We start from the raw sequence: 18,963 nt of genomic DNA, 5'->3' as shown, positions 1-18,963 counted from the left end.
GAAGTGCCTGTAAGGCTTTGTGTGTATTAACTTGTTGCGATTCGCTTTAGCCGCTATGTGCGAACTTGAATCGCTTTTCTCAGCCTTACCCGCGCAAGCTGGATGACCTCGTTTTTCACATCATGCCTAAAAGTGCCTGTAAGGTTTTGTGTGTATTAACTTGTTGCGATTCGCTTTAGCCGCTATGTGCGAACTTGAATCGCAGTTCTGAGCCTAACCCGCGCAAGCTGGATGACCGCGTTTTGCAAATAATGCGTAAAAGTGCCTCTAAGGTGTTGTGTGTATTAACTTGTTGCGATTCGTTTGAGCCGCTACGTGCAAACTTGAATCGCAGTTCTGAGCCTAACCCGCGCAAGCTGGATGACCACGTTTTGCACATCATGCCTAGAAGTGCCTGTAAGGCTTTTTGTGTATTAACTTGTTGCGATTCGATTTAGCCACTATGTGCGAACTTGAATCGCAGTTCTGAGCCTAACCCGCGCAAGCTGGATGACCGCCTTATGCACATCATGCCTAGAAGTGCCTGTAAGGCTTTTTGTGTATTAACTTGTTGCCATTCGCTTTAGCCACTATGTGCGAACTTGAATCGCAGTTCTGAGCCTAACCCGCGCAAGCTGGATGACCGCGTTTTGCAAATAATGCGTAAAAGTGCCTGTAAGGCGTTGTGTGTATTAACTTGTTGCGATTCGTTTGAGCCGCTACGTGCAAACTTGAATCGCAATTCTGAGCCTAACCCGCGCAAGCTGGATGACCGCGTTATGCACATCATGCCTAGAAGTGCCTGTAAGGCTTTGTGTGTATTAACTTGTTGCGATTCGCTTTAGCCGCTACGTGCAAACTTGAATCGCAGTTCTGAGCCTAACCCGCGCAAGCTGGATGACCGCGTTATGCACATCATGCCTAGAAGTGCCTGTAAGGCTTTTTGTGTATTAACTTGTTGCGATTCGCTTTAGCCACTATGTGCGAACTTGAATCGCAGTTCTGAGCCTAACCCGCGCAAGCTGGATGACCGCGTTTTGCAAATAATGCGTAAAAGTGCCTGCGATTCGTTTGAGCCGCTACGTGCAAACTTGAATCGCAGTTCTGAGCCTAACCCGCGCAAGCTGGATGACCACGTTTTGCACATCATGCCTAGAAGTGCCTGTAAGGCTTTTTGTGTATTAACTTGTTGCGATTCGATTTAGCCACTATGTGCGAACTTGAATCGCAGTTCTGAGCCTAACCCGCGCAAGCTGGATGACCGCCTTATGCACATCATGCCTAGAAGTGCCTGTAAGGCTTTTTGTGTATTAACTTGTTGCGATTCGCTTTAGCCACTATGTGCGAACCTGAATCGCAGTTCTGAGCCTAACCCGCGCAAGCTGGATGACCACGTTTTGCAAATAATGCGTAAAAGTGCCTGTAAGGCGTTGTGTGTATTAACTTGTTGCGATTCGTTTGAGCCGCTACGTGCAAACTTGAATCGCAGTTCTGAGCCTAACCCGCGCAAGCTGGATGACCGCGTTATGCACATCATGCCTAGAAGTGCCTGTAAGGCTTTGTGTGTATTAACTTGTTGCGATTCGCTTTAGCCGCTATGTGCGAACTTGAATCGCAGTTCTCAGCCTAACCCGCGCAAGCTGGATGACCTCGTTTTTCACATCATGCCTAAAAGTGCCTGTAAGGCTTTTTGTGTATCAACTTGTTGCGATTCGCTTTAGCCACTATGTGCAACTTGAATCGCAGTTCTGAGCCTAACCCGCGCAAGCTGGATGACCGCCTTATGCACATCATGCCTAGAAGTGCCTGTAAGGCTTTTTGTGTATTAACTTGTTGCGATTCGCTTTAGCCACTATGTGCGAACTTGAATCGCAGTTCTGAGCCTAACCCGCGCAAGCTGGATGACCACGTTTTGCAAATAATGCGTAAAAGTGCCTGTAAGGCGTTGTGTGTATTAACTTGTTGCGATTCGTTTGAGCCGCTAAGTGCAAACTTGAATCGCAGTTCTGAGCCTAACCCGCGCAAGCTGGATGACCGCGTTATGCACATCATGCCTAGAAGTGCCTGTAAGGCTTTGTGTGTATTAACTTGTTGCGATTCGCTTTAGCCGCTATGTGCGAACTTGAATCGCAGTTCTCAGCCTAACCCGCGCAAGCAGGATGACCTCGTTTTTCACATCATGCCTAAAAGTGCCTGTAAGGCTTTGTGTGTATTAACTTGTTGCGATTCGCTTTAGCCGCTATGTGCGAACTTGAATCGCAGTTCTGTGCCTAACCCTCGCAAGCTGGATGACCACGTTTTGCACATCATGCCTAAAAGTGCCTTTAAGGCGTTGTATGTATTAACTTGTTGCGATTCGTTTGAGCCGCTACGTGCAAACTTGAATCGCAGTTCTGAGCCTAACCCGCTCAAGCTGGATGACCGCGTTATGCACATCATGCCTAGAAGTGCCTGTAAGGCTTTGTGTGTATTAACTTGTTGCGATTCGCTTTAGCCGCTATGTGCGAACTTGAATCGCAGTTCTCAGCATAACCCGCGCAAGCTGGATGACCTCGTTTTTCACATCATGCCTAAAAGTGCCTGTAAGACTTTGTGTGTATTAACTTGTTGCGATTCGCTTAAGCCGCTATGTGCGAACTTGAATCGCAGTTCTCAGCCTAACCCGCGCAAGCTGGATGACCACGTTTTGCACATCATGCCTAAAAGTGCCTTTAAAGCGTTGTGTGTATTAACTTGTTGCGATTCGTTTGAGCCGCTACGTGCAAACTTGAATCGCAGTTCTGAGCCTAACCCGCGCAAGCTGGATGACCGCGTTATGCACATCATGCCTAGAAGTGCCTGTAAGGCTTTGTGTGTATTAACTTGTTGCGATTCGTTTGAGCCGCTACCTGCAAACTTGAATCGCAGTTCTGTGCCTAACCCTCGCAAGCTTGAGTGACGCCTATTTGCACATCATGCCTAGAAGTGCCTGTAAGGCTTTGTGTGTATTAACTTGTTGCGATTCGTGTGAGCCGCTACGTGCAAACTTGAATCGCAGTTCTGAGCCTAACCCGCGCAAGCTGGATGACCACGTTTTGCACATCATGCCTAAAAGTGCCTTTAAGGCGTTGTATGTATTAACTTGTTGCGATTCGTTTGAGCCGCTACGTGCAAACTTGAATCGCAGTTCTGAGCCTAACCCGCTCAAGCTGGATCACCGCGTTATGCACATCATGCCTAGAAGTGCCTGTAAGGCTTTGTGTGTAATAACTTGTTGCGATTCGCTTTAGCCGCTATGTGCGAACTTGAATCGCAGTTCTCAGCATAACCCGCGCAAGCTGGATGACCTCGTTTTTCACATCATGCCTAAAAGTGCCTGTAAGGCTTTGTGTGTATTAACTTGTTGCGATTCGCTTTAGCCGCTATGTGCGAACTTGAATCGCAGTTCTCAGCATAACCCGCGCAAGCTGGATGACCACGTTTTGCACATCATGCCTAAAAGTGCCTTTAAAGCGTTGTGTGTATTAACTTGTTGCGATTCGTTTGAGCCGCTACGTGCAAACTTGAATCGCAGTTCTGAGCCTAACCCGCGCAAGCTGGATGACCGCGTTATGCACATCATGCCTAGAAGTGCCTGTAAGGCTTTGTGTGTATTAACTTGTTGCGATTCGCTTTAGCCACTATGTGCGAACTTGAATCGCAGTTCTGAGCCTAACCCGCGCAAGCTGGATGACCACGTTTTGCACATCATGCCTAAAAGTGCCTTTAAGGCGTTGTGTGTATTAACTTGTTGCGACTCGTTTGAGCCGCTACGTGCAAACTTGAATCGCAGTTCTGAGCCTAACCCGCGCAAGCTGGATGACAGCGTTATGCACATCATGCCTAGAAGTGCCTATAAGGCTTTGTGTGTATTAACTTGTTGCGATTCGCTTTAGCCGATATGTGCGAACTTGAATCGCTTTTCTCAGCCTTACCCGCGCAAGCTGGATGACCTCGTTTTTCACATCATGCCTAAAAGTGCCTGTAAGGCTTTGTGTGTATTAACTTGTTGCGATTCGCTTTAGCCGCTATGTGCGAACTTGAATCGCAGTTCTCAGCCTAACCCGCGCAAGCTGGATGACCACGTTTTGCACATCATGCCTAAAAGTGCCTTTAAGGCGTTGTGTGTATTAACTTGTTGCGATTCGTTTGAGCCGCTACGTGCAAACTTGAATCGCATTTCTGAGCCTAACCCGCGCAAGCTGGATGACCGCGTTATGCACATCATGCCTAGAAGTGCCTGTAAAGCTTTGTGTGTATTAACTTGTTGCGATTCGCTTTAGCCGCTATGTGCGAACTTGAATCGCAGTTGTCAGCCTAACCCGCGCAAACTGGATGACCTCGTTTTTCACATCATGCCTAAAAGTTCCTGTAAGGCTTTGTGTGTATTAACTTGTTGCGATTCGCTTTAGCCGCTATGTGCGAACTTGAATCGCAGTTCTGTGCCTAACCCTCGCAAGCTTGAGTGACGCCTATTTGCATATCATGCCTAAATTGCCTGTAAGGCGTTGTGTGTATTAACTTGTTGCGATTCGTTTGAGCCGCTACGTGCAAACTTGAGTCGCAGTTCAGAGCCTAACCAGCGCAAGCTGGATGACCGCGTTTTGCAAATAATGCGTAAAAGTTCCTGTAAGGCGTTGTGTGTATTAACTTGTTGCGATTCGTTTGAGCCGCTACGTGCAAACTTGAATCGCAGTTCTGAGCCTAACCCGCGCAAGCTGGTTGACCACGTTTTGCACATCATGCCTAAAAGTGCCTTTAAGGCGTTGTGTGTATTAACTTGTGGCGCTTCGTTTGAGCCGCTACGTGCAAACTTGAATCGCAGTTCTGAGCCTAACCCGCGCAAGCTGGATGACCGCGTTATGCACATCATGCCTAGAAGTGCCTGTAAGGCTTTGTGTGTATTAACTTGTTGCGATTCGCTTTAGCCGCTATGTGCGAACTTGAATCGCAGTTCTCAGCCTAACCCGCGCAAGCTGGATGACCTCGTTTTTCACATCATGCCTAAAAGTGATTGTAAGGCTTTGTGTGTATTAACTTGTTGCGATTCGCTTTAGCCGCTATGTGCTAACTTGAGTCGCAGTTCTCAGCCTAACCCGCGCAAGCTGGATGACCACGTTTTGCACATCATGCCTAAAAGTGCCTTTAAGGCGTTGTGTGTATTAACTTGTTGCGATTCGTTTGAGGTGCTACGTGCGAACTTGAATCGCAGTTCTGAGCCTAACCCGCGCAAGCTGGATGACCACGTTTTGGACATCATGCCTAAAAGTGCCTTTAAGGCGTTGTGTGTATTAACTTGTTGCGATTCGTTTGAGCCTCTACGTGCAAACTTGAATCGCAATTCTGAGCCTAACCCGCGCAAGCTGGATGACCGCGTTATGCACATCATGCCTAGAAGTGCCTGTAAGGCTTTGTGTGTATTAACTTGTTGCGATTCGTTTGAGCCGCTACGTGCAAACTTGAATCGTAGTTCTGAGCCTAACCCGCGCAAGCTGGATGACCGCGTTATGCACATCATGCCTAGAAGTGCCTGTAAGGCTTTTTGTGTATTAACTTGTTGCGATTCGCTTTAGCCGCTATGTGCGAACTTGATTCGCAGTTCTCAGCCTAACCCGCGCAAGCTGGATGACCACGTTTTGCAAATAATGCGTAAAAGTGCCTGTAAGGCGTTGTGTGTATTAACTTGTTGCGATTCGTTTGAGCCGCTACGTGCAAACTTGAATCGCAGTTCTGAGCCTAACCCGCGCAAGCTGGATGACCGCGTTATGCACATCATGCCTAGAAGTGCCTGTAAGGCTTTGTGTGTATTAACTTGTTGCGATTCGCTTAGCCGCTATGTGCGAACTTGAATCGCAGTTCTCAGCCTAACCCGCGCAAGATGGATGACCTCGTTTTTCACATCATGCCTAAAAGTGCCTGTAAGGCTTTGTGTGTATAACTTGTTGCGATTCGCTTTAGCCGCTATGTGCGAACTTGATTCGCAGTTCTCAGCCTAACCCGCGCAAGCTGGATGACCACGTTTGCAAATAATGTGTAAAAGTGCCTGTAAGGCGTTGTGTGTATTACTTGTTGCGATTCGTTTGAGCCGCTACGTGCAAACTTGAATCGCAGTTCTGAGCCTAACCCGCGCAAACTGGATGACCGCGTTATGCACATCATGCCTAGAAGTGCCTGTAAGGCTTTGTGTGTATTAACTTGTTGCGATTCGCTTTAGCCGCTATGTGCGAACTTGAATCGCAGTTCTCAGCCTAACCCGCGCAAGCTGGATGACCTCGTTTTTCACATCATGCCTAAAAGTGCCTGTAAGGCTTTGTGTGTATTAACTTGTTGCGATTCGCTTTAGCCGCTATGTGCGAACTTGATTCGCAGTTCTCAGCCTAACCCGCGCAAGCTGGATGACCACGTTTTGCAAATAATGCGTAAAAGTGCCTGTAAGGCGTTGTGTGTATTAACTTGTTGCGATTCGTTTGAGCCGCTACGTGCAAACTTGAATCGCAGTTCTGAGCCTAACCCGCGCAAACTGGATGACCGCGTTATGCACATCATGCCTAGAAGTGCCTGTAAGGCTTTGTGTGTATTAACTTGTTGCGATTCGCTTTAGCCGCTATGTGCGAACTTGAATCGCAGTTCTCAGCCTAACCCGCGCAAGCTGGATGACCTCGTTTTTCACATCATGCCTAAAAGTGCCTGTAAGGCTTTGTGTGTATTAACTTGTTGCGATTCGCTTTAGCCGCTATGTGCGAACTTGAATCGCAGTTCTCAGCCTAACCCGCGCAAGCTGGATGACCACGTTTTGCACATCATGCCTAGAAGTGCCTGTAAGGCTTTGTGTGTATTAACTTGTTGCGATTCGTTTGAGCCGCTACGTGCAAACTTGAATCGCAGTTCTGAGCCTAACCCGCGCAAGCTGGATGACCTCGTTTTGCACATCATGCCTAAAAGTGCCTTTAAGGCGTTGTATGTATTAACTTGTTGCGATTCGTTTGAGCCGCTACGTGCAAACTTGAATCGCAGTTCTGAGCCTAACCCGCTCAAGCTGGATGACCGCGTTATGCACATCATGCCTAGAAGTGCCTGTAAGGCTTTGTGTGTATTAACTTGTTGCGATTCGCTTTAGCCGCTATGTGCGAACTTGAATCGCAGTTCTCAGCCTAACCCGCGCAAGCTGGATGACCTCGTTTTTCACATCATGCCTAAAAGTGCCTGTAAGGCTTTGTGTGTATTAACTTGTTGCGATTCGCTTTAGCCGCTATGTGCGAACTTGAATCGCAGTTCTCAGCCTAACCCGCGCAAGCTGGATGACCACGTTTTGCACATCATGCCTAAAAGTGCCTTTAAAGCGTTGTGTGTATTAACTTGTTGCGATTCGTTTGAGCCGCTACGTGCAAACTTGAATCGCAGTTCTGAGCCTAACCCGCGCAAGCTGGATGACAGCGTTATGCACATCATGCCTAGAAGTGCCTGTAAGGCTTTGTGTGTATTAACTTGTTGCGATTCGTGTGAGCCGCTACGTGCAAACTTGAATCGCAGTTCTGAGCCTAACCCGCGCAAGCTGGATGACCACGTTTTGCACATCATGCCTAAAAGTGCCTTTAAGGCGTTGTATGTATTAACTTGTTGCGATTCGTTTGAGCCGCTACGTGCAAACTTGAATCGCAGTTCTGAGCCTAACCCGCTCAAGCTGGATCACCGCGTTATGCACATCATGCCTAGAAGTGCCTGTAAGGCTTTGTGTGTAATAACTTGTTGCGATTCGCTTTAGCCGCTATGTGCGAACTTGAATCGCAGTTCTCAGCATAACCCGCGCAAGCTGGATGACCACGTTTTGCACATCATGCCTAAAAGTGCCTTTAAAGCGTTGTGTGTATTAACTTGTTGCGATTCGTTTGAGCCGCTACGTGCAAACTTGAATCGCAGTTCTGAGCCTAACCCGCGCAAGCTGGATGACCGCGTTATGCACATCATGCCTAGAAGTGCCTGTAAGGCTTTGTGTGTATTAACTTGTTGCGATTCGCTTTAGCCACTATGTGCGAACTTGAATCGCAGTTCTGAGCCTAACCCGCGCAAGCTGGATGACCACGTTTTGCACATCATGCCTAAAAGTGCCTTTAAGGCGTTGTGTGTATTAACTTGTTGCGACTCGTTTGAGCCGCTACGTGCAAACTTGAATCGCAGTTCTGAGCCTAACCCGCGCAAGCTGGATGACAGCGTTATGCACATCATGCCTAGAAGTGCCTATAAGGCTTTGTGTGTATTAACTTGTTGCGATTCGCTTTAGCCGATATGTGCGAACTTGAATCGCTTTTCTCAGCCTTACCCGCGCAAGCTGGATGACCTCGTTTTTCACATCATGCCTAAAAGTGCCTGTAAGGCTTTGTGTGTATTAACTTGTTGCGATTCGCTTTAGCCGCTATGTGCGAACTTGAATCGCAGTTCTCAGCCTAACCCGCGCAAGCTGGATGACCACGTTTTGCACATCATGCCTAAAAGTGCCTTTAAGGCGTTGTGTGTATTAACTTGTTGCGATTCGTTTGAGCCGCTACGTGCAAACTTGAATCGCATTTCTGAGCCTAACCCGCGCAAGCTGGATGACCGCGTTATGCACATCATGCCTAGAAGTGCCTGTAAAGCTTTGTGTGTATTAACTTGTTGCGATTCGCTTTAGCCGCTATGTGCGAACTTGAATCGCAGTTGTCAGCCTAACCCGCGCAAACTGGATGACCTCGTTTTTCACATCATGCCTAAAAGTTCCTGTAAGGCTTTGTGTGTATTAACTTGTTGCGATTCGCTTTAGCCGCTATGTGCGAACTTGAATCGCAGTTCTGTGCCTAACCCTCGCAAGCTTGAGTGACGCCTATTTGCATATCATGCCTAAATTGCCTGTAAGGCGTTGTGTGTATTAACTTGTTGCGATTCGTTTGAGCCGCTACGTGCAAACTTGAGTCGCAGTTCAGAGCCTAACCAGCGCAAGCTGGATGACCGCGTTTTGCAAATAATGCGTAAAAGTTCCTGTAAGGCGTTGTGTGTATTAACTTGTTGCGATTCGTTTGAGCCGCTACGTGCAAACTTGAATCGCAGTTCTGAGCCTAACCCGCGCAAGCTGGTTGACCACGTTTTGCACATCATGCCTAAAAGTGCCTTTAAGGCGTTGTGTGTATTAACTTGTGGCGCTTCGTTTGAGCCGCTACGTGCAAACTTGAATCGCAGTTCTGAGCCTAACCCGCGCAAGCTGGATGACCGCGTTATGCACATCATGCCTAGAAGTGCCTGTAAGGCTTTGTGTGTATTAACTTGTTGCGATTCGCTTTAGCCGCTATGTGCGAACTTGAATCGCAGTTCTCAGCCTAACCCGCGCAAGCTGGATGACCTCGTTTTTCACATCATGCCTAAAAGTGATTGTAAGGCTTTGTGTGTATTAACTTGTTGCGATTCGCTTTAGCCGCTATGTGCTAACTTGAGTCGCAGTTCTCAGCCTAACCCGCGCAAGCTGGATGACCACGTTTTGCACATCATGCCTAAAAGTGCCTTTAAGGCGTTGTGTGTATTAACTTGTTGCGATTCGTTTGAGGTGCTACGTGCGAACTTGAATCGCAGTTCTGAGCCTAACCCGCGCAAGCTGGATGACCACGTTTTGGACATCATGCCTAAAAGTGCCTTTAAGGCGTTGTGTGTATTAACTTGTTGCGATTCGTTTGAGCCTCTACGTGCAAACTTGAATCGCAATTCTGAGCCTAACCCGCGCAAGCTGGATGACCGCGTTATGCACATCATGCCTAGAAGTGCCTGTAAGGCTTTGTGTGTATTAACTTGTTGCGATTCGTTTGAGCCGCTACGTGCAAACTTGAATCGTAGTTCTGAGCCTAACCCGCGCAAGCTGGATGACCGCGTTATGCACATCATGCCTAGAAGTGCCTGTAAGGCTTTTTGTGTATTAACTTGTTGCGATTCGCTTTAGCCGCTATGTGCGAACTTGATTCGCAGTTCTCAGCCTAACCCGCGCAAGCTGGATGACCACGTTTTGCAAATAATGCGTAAAAGTGCCTGTAAGGCGTTGTGTGTATTAACTTGTTGCGATTCGTTTGAGCCGCTACGTGCAAACTTGAATCGCAGTTCTGAGCCTAACCCGCGCAAGCTGGATGACCGCGTTATGCACATCATGCCTAGAAGTGCCTGTAAGGCTTTGTGTGTATTAACTTGTTGCGATTCGCTTTAGCCGCTATGTGCGAACTTGAATCGCAGTTCTCAGCCTAACCCGCGCAAGATGGATGACCTCGTTTTTCACATCATGCCTAAAAGTGCCTGTAAGGCTTTGTGTGTATTAACTTGTTGCGATTCGCTTTAGCCGCTATGTGCGAACTTGATTCGCAGTTCTCAGCCTAACCCGCGCAAGCTGGATGACCACGTTTTGCAAATAATGTGTAAAAGTGCCTGTAAGGCGTTGTGTGTATTAACTTGTTGCGATTCGTTTGAGCCGCTACGTGCAAACTTGAATCGCAGTTCTGAGCCTAACCCGCGCAAACTGGATGACCGCGTTATGCACATCATGCCTAGAAGTGCCTGTAAGGCTTTGTGTGTATTAACTTGTTGCGATTCGCTTTAGCCGCTATGTGCGAACTTGAATCGCAGTTCTCAGCCTAACCCGCGCAAGCTGGATGACCTCGTTTTTCACATCATGCCTAAAAGTGCCTGTAAGGCTTTGTGTGTATTAACTTGTTGCGATTCGCTTTAGCCGCTATGTGCGAACTTGATTCGCAGTTCTCAGCCTAACCCGCGCAAGCTGGATGACCACGTTTTGCAAATAATGCGTAAAAGTGCCTGTAAGGCGTTGTGTGTATTAACTTGTTGCGATTCGTTTGAGCCGCTACGTGCAAACTTGAATCGCAGTTCTGAGCCTAACCCGCGCAAACTGGATGACCGCGTTATGCACATCATGCCTAGAAGTGCCTGTAAGGCTTTGTGTGTATTAACTTGTTGCGATTCGCTTTAGCCGCTATGTGCGAACTTGAATCGCAGTTCTCAGCCTAACCCGCGCAAGCTGGATGACCTCGTTTTTCACATCATGCCTAAAAGTGCCTGTAAGGCTTTGTGTGTATTAACTTGTTGCGATTCGCTTTAGCCGCTATGTGCGAACTTGAATCGCAGTTCTCAGCCTAACCCGCGCAAGCTGGATGACCACGTTTTGCACATCATGCCTAGAAGTGCCTGTAAGGCTTTGTGTGTATTAACTTGTTGCGATTCGTTTGAGCCGCTACGTGCAAACTTGAATCGCAGTTCTGAGCCTAACCCGCGCAAGCTGGATGACCTCGTTTTGCACATCATGCCTAAAAGTGCCTTTAAGGCGTTGTATGTATTAACTTGTTGCGATTCGTTTGAGCCGCTACGTGCAAACTTGAATCGCAGTTCTGAGCCTAACCCGCTCAAGCTGGATGACCGCGTTATGCACATCATGCCTAGAAGTGCCTGTAAGGCTTTGTGTGTATTAACTTGTTGCGATTCGCTTTAGCCGCTATGTGCGAACTTGAATCGCAGTTCTCAGCCTAACCCGCGCAAGCTGGATGACCTCGTTTTTCACATCATGCCTAAAAGTGCCTGTAAGGCTTTGTGTGTATTAACTTGTTGCGATTCGCTTTAGCCGCTATGTGCGAACTTGAATCGCAGTTCTCAGCCTAACCCGCGCAAGCTGGATGACCACGTTTTGCACATCATGCCTAAAAGTGCCTTTAAAGCGTTGTGTGTATTAACTTGTTGCGATTCGTTTGAGCCGCTACGTGCAAACTTGAATCGCAGTTCTGAGCCTAACCCGCGCAAGCTGGATGACAGCGTTATGCACATCATGCCTAGAAGTGCCTGTAAGGCTTTGTGTGTATTAACTTGTTGCGATTCGCTTTAGCCGCTATGTGCGAACTTGAATCGCTTTTCTCAGCCTTACCCGCGCAAGCTGGATGACCTCGTTTTTCACATCATGCCTAAAAGTGCCTGTAAGGCTTTGTGTGTATTAACTTGTTGCGATTCGCTTTAGCCGCTATGTGCGAACTTGAATCGCAGTTCTCAGCCTAACCCGCGCAAGCTGGATGACCACGTTTTGCACATCATGCCTAAAAGTGCCTTTAAGGCGTTGTGTGTATTAACTTGTTGCGATTCGTTTGAGCCGCTACGTGCAAACTTGAATCGCATTTCTGAGCCTAACCCGCGCAAGCTGGATGACCGCGTTATGCACATCATGCCTAGAAGTGCCTGTAAAGCTTTGTGTGTATTAACTTGTTGCGATTCGCTTTAGCCGCTATGTGCGAACTTGAATCGCAATTGTCAGCCTAACCCGCGCAAACTGGATGACCTCGTTTTTCACATCATGCCTAAAAGTTCCTGTAAGGCTTTGTGTGTATTAACTTGTTGCGATTCGCTTTAGCCGCTATGTGCGAACTTGAATCGCAGTTCTGTGCCTAACCCTCGCAAGCTTGAGTGACGCCTATTTGCATATCATGCCTAAATTGCCTGTAAGGCGTTGTGTGTATTAACTTGTTGCGATTCGTTTGAGCCGCTACGTGCAAACTTGAGTCGCAGTTCAGAGCCTAACCAGCGCAAGCTGGATGACCGCGTTTTGCAAATAATGCGTAAAAGTTCCTGTAAGGCGTTGTGTGTATTAACTTGTTGCGATTCGTTTGAGCCGCTAGGTGCAAACTTGAATCGCAGTTCTGAGCCTAACCCGCGCAAGCTGGTTGACCACGTTTTGCACATCATGCCTAAAAGTGCCTTTAAGGCGTTGTGTGTATTAACTTGTGGCGCTTCGTTTGAGCCGCTACGTGCAAACTTGAATCGCAGTTCTGAGCCTAACCCGCGCAAGCTGGATGACCGCGTTATGCACATCATGCCTAGAAGTGCCTGTAAGGCTTTGTGTGTATTAACTTGTTGCGATTCGCTTTAGCCGCTATGTGCGAACTTGAATCGCAGTTCTCAGCCTAACCCGCGCAAGCTGGATGACCTCGTTTTTCACATCATGCCTAAAAGTGATTGTAAGGCTTTGTGTGTATTAACTTGTTGCGATTCGCTTTAGCCGCTATGTGCTAACTTGAGTCGCAGTTCTCAGCCTAACCCGCGCAAGCTGGATGACCACGTTTTGCACATCATGCCTAAAAGTGCCTTTAAGGCGTTGTGTGTATTAACTTGTTGCGATTCGTTTGAGGCACTACGTGCGAACTTGAATCGCAGTTCTGAGCCTAACCCGCGCAAGCTGGATGACCACGTTTTGGACATCATGCCTAAAAGTGCCTTTAAGGCGTTGTGTGTATTAACTTGTTGCGATTCGTTTGAGCCTCTACGTGCAAACTTGAATCGCAATTCTGAGCCTAACCCGCGCAAGCTGGATGACCGCGTTATGCACATCATGCCTAGAAGTGCCTGTAAGGCTTTGTGTGTATTAACTTGTTGCGATTCGTTTGAGCCGCTACGTGCAAACTTGAATCGCAGTTCTGAGCCTAACCCGCGCAAGCTGGATGACCGCGTTATGCACATCATGCCTAGAAGTGCCTGTAAGGCTTTTTGTGTATTAACTTGTTGCGATTCGCTTTAGCCACTATGTGCGAACTTGAATCGCAGTTCTGAGCTAACCCGCGCAAGCTGGATGACCGCGTTTTGCAAATAATGCGTAAAAGTGTCTTTAAGGCGTTGTGTGTATTACCTTGTTGCGATTCGTTTAGTCGCTACGTGCAAACTTGAATCGCAGTTCTGAGCCTAACCCGCGCAAGCTGGATGACCGCGTTATGCACATCATGCCTAGAAGTGCCTGTAAGGCTTTGTGTGTATTAACTTGTTGCGATTCGCTTTAGCCGCTATGTGCGAACTTGAATCGCAGTTCTCAGCCTAACCCGCGCAAGATGGATGACCTCGTTTTTCACATCATGCCTAAAAGTGCCTGTAAGGCTTTGTGTGTATTAACTTGTTGCGATTCGCTTTAGCCGCTATGTGCGAACTTGATTCGCAGTTCTCAGCCTAACCCGCGCAAGCTGGATGACCACGTTTTGCAAATAATGCGTAAAAGTGCCTGTAAGGCGTTGTGTGTATTAACTTGTTGCGATTCGTTTGAGCCGCTACGTGCAAACTTGAATCGCAGTTCTGAGCCTAACCCGCGCAAGCTGGATGACCGCGTTATGCACATCATGCCTAGAAGTGCCTGTAAGGCTTTGTGTGTATTAACTTGTTGCGATTCGCTTTAGCCGCTATGTGCGAACTTGAATCGCAGTTCTCAGCCTAACCCGCGCAAGCTGGATGACCTCGTTTTTCACATCATGCCTAAAAGTGCCTGTAAGGCTTTGTGTGTATTAACTTGTTGCGATTCGCTTTAGCCGCTATGTGCGAACTTGAATCGCAGTTCTCAGCCTAACCCGCGCAAGCTGGATGACCACGTTTTGCACATCATGCCTAGAAGTGCCTGTAAGGCTTTGTGTGTATTAACTTGTTGCGATTCGTTTGAGCCGCTACGTGCAAACTTGAATCGCAGTTCTGAGCCTAACCCGCGCAAGCTGGATGACCTCGTTTTGCACATCATGCCTAAAAGTGCCTTTAAGGCGTTGTATGTATTAACTTGTTGCGATTCGTTTGAGCCGCTACGTGCAAACTTGAATCGCAGTTCTGAGCCTAACCCGCTCAAGCTGGATGACCGCGTTATGCACATCATGCCTAGAAGTGCATGTAAGGCTTTGTGTGTATTAACTTGTTGCGATTCGCTTTAGCCGCTATGTGCGAACTTGAATCGCAGTTCTCAGCCTAACCCGCGCAAGCTGGATGACCTCGTTTTTCACATCATGCCTAAAAGTGCCTGTAAGGCTTTGTGTGTATTAACTTGTTGCGATTCGCTTTAGCCGCTATGTGCGAACTTGAATCGCAGTTCTCAGCCTAACCCGCGCAAGCTGGATGACCACGTTTTGCACATCATGCCTAAAAGTGCCTTTAAAGCGTTGTGTGTATTAACTTGTTGCGATTCGTTTGAGCCGCTACGTGCAAACTTGAATCGCAGTTCTGAGCCTAACCCGCGCAAGCTGGATGACCGCGTTATGCACATCATGCCTAGAAGTGCCTGTAAGGCTTTGTGTGTATTAACTTGTTGCGATTCGCTTTAGCCACTATGTGCGAACTTGAATCGCAGTTCTGAGCCTAACCCGCGCAAGCTGGATGACCACGTTTTGCACATCATGCCTAAAAGTGCCTTTAAGGCGTTGTGTGTATTAACTTGTTGCGACTCGTTTGAGCCGCTATGTGCGAGCTTGAATCGCTTTTCTCAGCCTTACCCGCGCAAGCTGGATGACCTCGTTTTTCACATCATGCCTAAAAGTGCCTGTAAGGCTTTGTGTGTATTAACTTGTTGCGATTCGCTTTAGCCGCTATGTGCGAACTTGAATCGCAGTTCTCAGCCTAACCCGCGCAAGCTGGATGACCACGTTTTGCACATCATGCCTAAAAGTGCCTTTAAGGCGTTGTGTGTATTAACTTGTTGCGATTCGTTTGAGCCGCTACGTGCAAACTTGAATCGCATTTCTGAGCCTAACCCGCGCAAGCTGGATGACCGCGTTATGCACATCATGCCTAGAAGTGCCTGTAAAGCTTTGTGTGTATTAACTTGTTGCGATTCGCTTTAGCCGCTATGTGCGAACTTGAATCGCAGTTGTCAGCCTAACCCGCGCAAACTGGATGACCTCGTTTTTCACATCATGCCTAAAAGTTTTTGTAAGGCTTTGTGTGTATTAACTTGTTGCGATTCGCTTTAGCCGCTATGTGCGAACTTGAATCGCAGTTCTGTGCCTAACCCTCGCAAGCTTGAGTGACGCCTATTTGCATATCATGCCTAAATTGCCTGTAAGGCGTTGTGTGTATTAACTTGTTGCGATTCGTTTGAGCCGCTACGTGCAAACTTGAGTCGCAGTTCAGAGCCTAACCAGCGCAAGCTGGATGACCGCGTTTTGCAAATAATGCGTAAAAGTTCCTGTAAGGCGTTGTGTGTATTAACTTGTTGCGATTCGTTTGAGCCGCTACGTGCAAACTTGAATCGCAGTTCTGAGCCTAACCCGCGCAAGCTGGTTGACCACGTTTTGCACATCATGCCTAAAAGTGCCTTTAAGGCGTTGTGTGTATTAACTTGTGGCGCTTCGTTTGAGCCGCTACGTGCAAACTTGAATCGCAGTTCTGAGCCTAACCCGCGCAAGCTGGATGACCGCGTTATGCACATCATGCCTAGAAGTGCCTGTAAGGCTTTGTGTGTATTAACTTGTTGCGATTCGCTTTAGCCGCTATGTGCGAACTTGAATCGCAGTTCTCAGCCTAACCCGCGCAAGCTGGATGACCTCGTTTTTCACATCATGCCTAAAAGTGATTGTAAGGCTTTGTGTGTATTAACTTGTTGCGATTCGCTTTAGCCGCTATGTGCTAACTTGAGTCGCAGTTCTCAGCCTAACCCGCGCAAGCTGGATGACCACGTTTTGCACATCATGCCTAAAAGTGCCTTTAAGGCGTTGTGTGTATTAACTTGTTGCGATTCGTTTGAGGCGCTACGTGCGAACTTGAATCGCAGTTCTGAGCCTAACCCGCGCAAGCTGGATGACCACGTTTTGGACATCATGCCTAAAAGTGCCTTTAAGGCGTTGTGTGTATTAACTTGTTGCGATTCGTTTGAGCCTCTACTTGCAAACTTGAATCGCAATTCTGAGCCTAACCCGCGCAAGCTGGATGACCGCGTTATGCACATCATGCCTAGAAGTGCCTGTAAGGCTTTGTGTGTATTAACTTGTTGCGATTCGTTTGAGCCGCTACGTGCAAACTTGAATCGCAGTTCTGAGCCTAACCCGCGCAAGCTGGATGACCGCGTTATGCACATCATGCCTAGAAGTGCCTGTAAGGCTTTTTGTGTATTAACTTGTTGCGATTCGCTTTAGCCACTATGTGCGAACTTGAATCGCAGTTCTGAGCTAACCAGCGCAAGCTGGATTACCGCGTTTTGCAAATAATGCGTAAAAGTGCCTTTAAGGCGTTGTGTGTATTACCTTGTTGCGATTCTTTTAGTCGCTACGTGCAAACTTGAATCGCAGTTCTGAGCCTAACCCGCGCAAGCTGGATGACCGCGTTATGCACATCATGCCTAGAAGTGCCTGTAAGGCTTTGTGTGTATTAACTTGTTGCGATTCGCTTTAGCCGCTATGTGCGAACTTGAATCGCAGTTCTCAGCCTAACCCGCGCAAGATGGATGACCTCGTTTTTCACATCATGCCTAAAAGTGCCTGTAAGGCTTTGTGTGTATTAACTTGTTGCGATTCGCTTTAGCCGCTATGTGCGAACTTGATTCGCAGTTCTCAGCCTAACCCGCGCAAGCTGGATGACCACGTTTTGCAAATAATGCGTAAAAGTGCCTGTAAGGCGTTGTGTGTATTAACTTGTTGCGATTCGTTTGAGCCGCTACGTGCAAACTTGAATCGCAGTTCTGAGCCCAACCCGCGCAAGCTGGATGACCGCGTTATGCACATCATGCCTAGAAGTGCCTGTAAGGCTTTGTGTGTATTAACTTGTTGCGATTCGCTTTAGCCGCTATGTGCGAACTTGAATCGCAGTTCTCAGCCTAACCCGCGCAAGCTGGATGACCTCGTTTTTCACATCATGCCTAAAAGTGCCTGTAAGGCTTTGTGTGTAATAACTTGTTGCGATTCGCTTTAGCCGCTATGTGCGAACTTGAATCGCAGTTCTCAGCCTAACCCGCGCAAGCTGGATGACCACGTTTTGCACATCATGCCTAAAAGTGCCTTTAAAGCGTTGTGTGTATTAACTTGTTGCGATTCGTTTGAGCCGCTACGTGCAAACTTGAATCGCAGTTCTGAGCCTAACCCGCGCAAGCTGGATGACAGCGTTATGCACATCATGCCTAGAAGTGCCTGTAAGGCTTTGTGTGTATTAACTTGTTGCGATTCGCTTTAGCCGCTATGTGCGAACTTGAATCGCTTTTCTCAGCCTTACCCGCGCAAGCTGGATGACCTCGTTTTTCACATCATGCCTAAAAGTGCCTGTAAGGCTTTGTGTGTATTAACTTGTTGCGATTCGCTTTAGCCGCTATGTGCGAACTTGAATCGCAGTTCTCAGCCTAACCCGCGCAAGCTGGATGACCACGTTTTGCACATCATGCCTAAAAGTGCCTTTAAGGCGTTGTGTGTATTAACTTGTGGCGCTTCGTTTGAGCCGCTACGTGCAAACTTGAATCGCAGTTCTGAGCCTAACCCGCGCAAGCTGGATGACCGCGTTATGCACATCATGCCTAGAAGTGCCTGTAAGGCTTTGTGTGTATTAACTTGTTGCGATTCGCTTTAGCCGCTATGTGCGAACTTGAATCGCATTTCTGAGCCTAACCCGCGCAAGCTGGATGACCGCGTTATGCACATCATGCCTAGAAGTGCCTGTAAAGCTTTGTGTGTATTAACTTGTTGCGATTCGCTTTAGCCGCTATGTGCGAACTTGAATCGCAGTTGTCAGCCTAACCCGCGCGAACTGGATGACCTCGTTTTTCACATCATGCCTAAAAGTTCCTGTAAGGCTTTGTGTGTATTAACTTGTTGCGATTCGCTTTAGCCGCTATGTGCGAACTTGAATCGCAGTTCTGTGCCTAACCCTCGCAAGCTTGAGTGACGCCTATTTGCATATCATGCCTAAATTGCCTGTAAGGCGTTGTGTGTATTAACTTGTTGCGATTCGTTTGAGCCGCTACGTGCAAACTTGAGTCGCAGTTCAGAGCCTAACCAGCGCAAGCTGGATGACCGCGTTTTGCAAATAATGCGTAAAAGTTCCTGTAAGGCGTTGTGTGTATTAACTTGTTGCGATTCGTTTGAGCCGCTACGTGCAAACTTGAATCGCAGTTCTGAGCCTAACCCGCGCAAGCTGGTTGACCACGTTTTGCACATCATGCCTAAAAGTGCCTTTAAGGCGTTGTGTGTATTAACTTGT

Source organism: Amblyomma maculatum, chromosome 1, assembly GCF_055883805.1.
Source record: "Amblyomma maculatum isolate TAMU_Amacu chromosome 1, ASM5588380v1, whole genome shotgun sequence".
NCBI lineage: Eukaryota > Metazoa > Arthropoda > Arachnida > Ixodida > Ixodidae > Amblyomma > Amblyomma maculatum.
The sequence above is the reverse complement of the archived record's forward strand: the minus strand, read 5'-3'. Positions refer to the sequence as shown.